Here is a 7,097-nt window from a genome sequence, read left to right on the forward strand (position 1 = left end):
AAGAAACCAGGAGTGTCGATCAAAATGTTTCTATCGTTGACTGATGTATTTTCATCTTGACATTCTTTTGTTGTTGATTTGAGACTATGGTCGATCTTGAACACAACTTTCCAAATATGGTGTTACCCAGGCTGCTTTTCCCAACTCCAGTTTTTCCCAAGATGATAATTCTTCTGTTTGTCTCTGTAACTGTCTTTGACACTATAAGAGAATAATGTCCATCAATATTATTGTACATTTGTCTTTTGCTGGTTTTCATATCCAACAAGATACACTCAGCTCAAGCTCAATAACAATAGAAATCCTCATTGGTCAAAAATCACAGTAAAAAAGGGAAATGAGCTACTACTTAAAAAACATATAATAATAATAATAATAATAATAATAATAATAACTATACAACCCATGCCCAGGCCCATGGTGAGCATATTAATGATCAAGAACATCTCCTCTGATAATACCAATCACTCAACACTATAAGTGTAAATTAAAAAACAAATATTAATAGTAATCTTTTTTTTTTTTTGCTCTTATTTGGCCCATCTGATTCAGCGTTCAAACCAATAGGCCCACTAGGGCAGTTATAAGACTGATTTTATAACTAAACTGTCCACGCACAGTTAGATAGTGTTGTTACAGAGTGATGCTTTCAGGGGTGGAGCCAGACATTGCTCCACTGTGGAGATTTTTCTTTTTCCCCATTTATGATTTTCAAGCCATTTGAGATAATAGAATGTCTTAAAATTTGCACACCGTTTGGGAAAAACATCTCTTAGAACCTACGTCCAATCTAATTGTTCTCCAACCGTCTTCCTCAACCACAACACAACAAATGCTGAGGATGACTAATTTTCACTCCAACTGTAATTCTTAAGCTAATTTGACTATTTTTAAGTTACATAACATAGGTAGGGTATACATTTGGTGTACAAACATTACAACAACATTAATCTCGAGACCCATTTTTGTTATATGCAAGAGTAGAGTTTTAGAGAATTAACTGTGGCTGCTATTCAGTTACTCCCTGACATTTTTTTTAACTGAAGAAGAAAAAATCATAAAATGAGTTGTCTTTAACAGTAGACTGGCTCACCTTATATAAAGGTCTACTTGTGTTTTGCTAGCCAAATCCTTGTAATGTGAAGCTGCAGCAGTAGGAAATTAAATGCTAATGTAAACAGAGTTCAGTCTAGAAACGATCGGATTTTGACTTTGAGGATCGGCTCGGGACATCACTAACTTTAAACTATAAGTGCATTTTTCACATTATGTAAAAAGAAAAAAAGGAAAAAAATTAGTAAACTTACCGTCCATATTATCAAAAGTGAAGAAGCCAATAACTGTAGAGTGAAAATTAGTCAGTGACAAGACTGCCTGTGTGTATGTGAATGTTTCTGAAGTTTGAACATTTGCTTTCACTTTCTCACTTGATGTACAATGAACAAAAGAAAAAAAAGTCTGGTTTAGGCCTATGTGTCTCCATCCAAAGCGGTGTTCACCTTGTTTGATAACAGGATAGACAAATATACGTTACATTATTTTGCTTTTATTGTAATAGGCCTGTATTATCTGCCTCTAAAAAAAATGTCAGTGAACATAGTAATAATATTTTACTGATAACATTCACATGTTAACAATAATAGGTTGTTTTACTGAAAGGGATCATTCTAATTTAGATATGGTTATATCTAATATAATAGTTTTGAGTTATAAATATCACTATTTATTAAGAAAACCCTGTCTTATTTGCATGTATGGGGTTCCTTAAAGGATAAGAGGTAACCTTAGTCCAGTGTCAGTATAGGAAAAAACTGTATTTTTGTTTTTTTAATTTGTTTTAAGAGTTTGTGTGTGTATTGCACAAGAAGCTTCCCCATCAGCAGCCAGAGTGCCTGTGTATTACATTAAAATACATACATAAATACATAAATAAGTATAGTTTCAGCTCTTCTTCCATACATTATGATGTTCATTTAGTAAACTATGGTCCCATTTAGAGTTAGACAATGAAGCCATGTATGTTTTTGTTGCTACATTATGATTGGCAGGTCACACTCAGTTAGCTGCATGAGCTAGCTAGTTAACAGTAATGCTGGCGAAAGAAATTCAGCAAATAAACTTGGTACCGCTGTCATCAAACTATCCTCTGTCTGTCTCGGAGGCTGTGTTCACTGGGAGGCTGCTGAGCATATCACTGATAAAGTTGTGCTTTTGTCATAACGCTGTGTGATGATTGATTGATGTTTAAATTGGTGAGTCCATGGTTACGTAAGCATTTGTCACATTTTGTTTATGAGGAATAGAAAATGATTGGATCAGGCTAATATTGCTCAATGTGGCTGAATAAATCAATTAGAAAATGCCTTGATTGGCTCTGATTTTACCTTTTTATTAGCTACCATTTATTGTATCATCACGTCACATGATGAAATATAGGTGACAGTGGACAACATCAACATACATACCCATCATCAACATCATTCATATGACAAAAGTAACCAAGAAGTAGGTTTTAGTCAGTCTGAATAGGTTTGTGAGTGATCTGGTGAAGAAGTGTGGCGACAGGTGTCATGTTGTTGACAATAAATACTGCGATGAATACAGGAACAACCAGTTCCAGTGGAGAAGCTACTTACGTCAATAGACTTAATAACTGCAGCAAACAATGGAAGCTGCGACACCAATGTCACGCTATGAGCAGTGGAGGAAGAAATACAAGAAGAGAAGAATGTTAATTATAGACGCAGAGTAAGATAAAGTCCATTGAGAGCTGCTGGGACCACCACTCTTTGAAGTCTTTGAAAGACTCTGCCATAACCCAGAAGCCCCGCAGCAGGTCACACTGCTCAGGGATAAACACGAACTGTTCCAGGGACAACTTTGTTATTCTCAGCCATATTGCCCAAAAGGATCTACGTGCAATTGCGCACAGGCCCGCCAGGAAAGAATTGGTTTAGCTGGGTGGTGATTACGTCTTGGGACCTGGGGGATTCTTAACCGCTTTAGCTTTGAGTACCTGCCCGCGAGCGGGAAACCTCCTGAGAGTCCTCCTTTAGTATCTACGACAACAGCTAGGCTACAAACTGCACACACTGCTGGCCGTTACACACATGGAAAAGAGTTGGGCTGCGTTCTTCTATAAGCTCTGTCGCATCGTCTAGCCTTAGATGTCCTTTTATTAGTGGTCTTGGATTTTTAATTACTCCCGCTGTATTTTTAAATTTGGCCACCATTACAAAATCATCATCGCTCTGAAATCATCCACTATCAAAATTCACCTTATTTGTCCACATATTCTGGTTGTTTGGTTGTTGTGCTTAATATCACTCCATTTCTTATCATTCATTCCTAACACTCCATCATCTTATTTAGTCAATAGGAATATTTATAATTATACCCATATGGTCTGAGCTCCTGCCTGCGGTTCCTTGATTATGGTGCGGCCGACAATCGACGGAATGCTGGAAAAGAATTCACACTTTAGAACCCATGATGGAATTGAATATTGAATAGTCGAGTTATTAATTGATTTGATAGATCTTATCGCTATTCCTCCGGATTATTCAGCAACTAGATTAACGCGGAGTTGCCTGCCCCCATTTACGAGTGTTATTATTAAATCTTCAGTGGTTTAATATCTTTATATTAAGGTTATTGTCCCCTACAACACTTATTGCTGCGTGTATTCTTTGTAGCAAGGTTTCCCTGACTGGATTGCTGTGTTTGTTCCTTTGCTTTCTCTTTTCAACTTGGTTTGTTAGGCATTCTATTGTGTAGCAATATTCCCTTGTTTTCCAGTACTATCTTTTTGAGCAGCCTCCTGAGAACTTGCTTGGCTCCTGTATTTCATCCTGTGGTTGGTGTCTTCAGTGTTTATTATCAACCACGTGCCAATGGCCACCGGCACCCTCATCACCAGATCATCACCACACCTTATATGTGGACAAAAATCCTCAATTGCTCTGCCCTTGGGGCCAGCTCGCTCGCCCGATGGCCGCTGAAGTACAACTGCTGCCATATTGAAGACTTCTTCAGAAAAGTATTTGTGTATTTTTTTGATGACAGCCTGCTTCCTGCTCAGAGAATTTCCTCCATGTTAGCACAATTGAAAAAGCATGAGGCACCAGGAGTGCACTCTGAGAAAAATCACCTCACTATGCACGCTTTAGTTCTCTCAGTGAACTGAGTCAAAGAAACCAGGAGTGTCAACAGAGTAATCTCCTTCCAAAATCAACAGGATTTGGATTGGCTGCTTGACAATTCAACTTGGTTCCATATGGATGGGAGTATTGATTTATTCTCTGAACACAGTCTTCCCATCCAATAAAAAAATAGGCGTGTTTGTTGAGAAGCCTGCTTTTCCCCCAGCTCTTCACGTTTTTCCGGGCCAGAAACGATACCCCTGTATGTACTTCTTAATACTAAAAGAGGAAATAATGGATAAAAAGGGGAGAGAAAACTGCATTGTGGTGGGGGGGGGTTCGTAAAGAAAATGAAAGAATAAACACAAGATGTTCGTTACAACGTTAATTAACAAATAATGTGTAATATGACAAGAAAAGGGAAGAAACGCTGATAAACATAAAAATAATTAACTATTCTACTAAATGAAGGGCTCATGAGTGGAGAATAACTTTGCAAACTTCTTTTAGTTTTGTGTGCCAGGTGGCTAGTTTGTGTAGCACATTTAACAACCTGATTGTGAATATTTAGTCTCCTAAAATGCATAGAATTATATTCTAATTTTTTAAAAATCCTCTGGGCAGATGAAATAAAAGTGTACCATACAAAAAAAAAAAAAAACCATTAACATGCATCCATTTTCCCCTCACTAAAACGGTATTTATAAAATGTGTGTAGAGGTGAAGAATGGTGGCCCGAAACCCTCCCATGCCCATCTTTAACCTGTACAACATTATCTACGAGCCAGCTGTGGTGATGTGATTTGGAAGAGATTTTGATAGCAAGGAAGGAGGATATTGTTTGCAACCAAAAACTGATTGTGTTGTGAACTCATAATGAAAGTAATAAGCTTCAAATCCCCAAAACTTAAAAGGTCCAAGTGTGTAACCCATTTAAAGTGAAAAAAATAACGTAATTGCAAGAAATGGAATTTATAACATTCACTTCGGTAAGCTTTTTCTTAGTGTATATAAATCAACCTGAAAATAAAGAAAATCGCTGTTTTCTCAAAATACTTTTAGAAATCACAGAAGCCCAAGTTTCCACCTTCCGTGGACTCGCCATGTACTGAACGGCAATTTGTTTGATGCTCACACGACTGGTTTATTCTATTTTATTTTTCTTTTTTGCCTGGCATTTTTGTAAGCCCACTTGTAGTTGCTCTCCTTCATCGCTTGGAAGGGCAGGTTGAGTGAGGGAGCTGCAAATCTAGCAAATTACCATCGCTAAAGATGCAACTAAAATACCTAAAACCACACTGAACCTTTAATATTTAAAAACAATCTGTTTTTTGTCATTTATACAACTTCCAACCATCTAGAGACGGAGAGGGGATACCTCTTACAAATTTTATAACATCATGTTAGATACTGGTTATTATCATAGCTAGAGATATGTTATTGCTCATTAGGATTAGTATGTATGGAAGTATCCATGCTGATTTAATGATATTGGTTACATTGCTGTCGTTTTCTTTGTATATTATTGATGGTTTTGATCTGGCTTATTGGATTGTAAAAGTGGGCTACAACACTATGTCTTGAAACTTGGATCTGTACCTGACAATAAACTCACTTGAAAGTAATTCAATTTCTCTCTTCTAAAAATCTATGTTTTTACCCTTTATGCTTTTTGCCAGCTCGGCTGTTGCCTGCAAATGACAATCCTCCTTTGGCTAGCACTGGAAGAAGAAGAATAAACAATTGTAAAAAGTCTGATTACTGCGAGGCAGCCTCTTCCCCATTCGATTTTTGAAAAATCTGTAGGCTTTCCCAAGAAATGGCTTTTTTTCATGCAAACTCACTTCCAATCCACTTGGAAAAATGGAGGCCAACTATTAACTTACTTTTACTGTTAATTTAATTAATAATCTTAAAACATTTAAATCACCATAATTTCACTGAGTGAATATTATCGAAAATAAGACATATACCATATTTCTGCTAGAAAATTGTAATCACAAAACGCCATGTTTATGCAAGAAAACTAACCTCAAAATATTGACTTTTTCATAAAAATAAAACTGAGAAAATGTCGCCAATGTTTTTTGGTTCTCCACGAAAACCAGGGGATCTTTGAAAAAGTCATGTGGAACGCTTGGAGCAAAAACAATATGAAAATACATAGGCCAGACAAAATGCCGTGATACAAATTTAAGGCCATTACTTGTCAAAACCCCCTCCTACGTTTCTTTGCAACTTTGGACCCAAACACTGAGCCCAGGTACGTCTTCTTATATGCAGACTGGTTGCTGTGGCCCCACTACAAGTCGTCAGAAGCCCTGCTTAACGTTGAGCTGTTAAATGCTATTGTTATAATTGTATCCAGCAACTCTTTGCTCATCCACAGTTTGTTTTTCTTTTCCTCTTCAACATATGGATTTGTCAGCGGCAGCCCCTAAAGTCCCCAAAGAAATATTTTTTATCTTGTTGCCACAAGTTAATCGTTACTATCAAACGTTCATCCATGCGTCTCTAAACGGCTCTTAGACTGGCAGCAGCCCAGCTGTCATATAACTGGACGCAGAACCTCAGCTTTCATCAAGTTTTTTATTTCACCTCCTCCCGGAATGTCATAGCAGTGAAATTTCCTTGCTGCTCCTTGCTGAAATCTGAATGTCCGCCAGATCTCCTGTTTAGAGGGGCATGACACTTCCGTAAAACCGAGCGGACAATAACAGAAAGCTGTCTTCCTCTCCAAAAACTCATCCTTATCAACCAGTCACCGAACAATAACATAGCAAATTGACTGCTTAAATAAAAGCAATGAACACAGCAATGTTTCAAACATAGTGGAGAAATCAGTCAAAACATATGCCTAGTAAAGTATAAATGCAACTTACCCCCTGTGGTTTTCAAAGCATAAATTTATCCCAAATATAAGTAACTTGTGGCACACAAGATAAGTAACCTTGC

Source organism: Morone saxatilis, unplaced genomic scaffold (assembly GCF_004916995.1).
Source record: "Morone saxatilis isolate NCDOM2014 unplaced genomic scaffold, NCSU_SB_2.0 Contig4, whole genome shotgun sequence".
Lineage (NCBI taxonomy): Eukaryota > Metazoa > Chordata > Actinopteri > Moronidae > Morone > Morone saxatilis.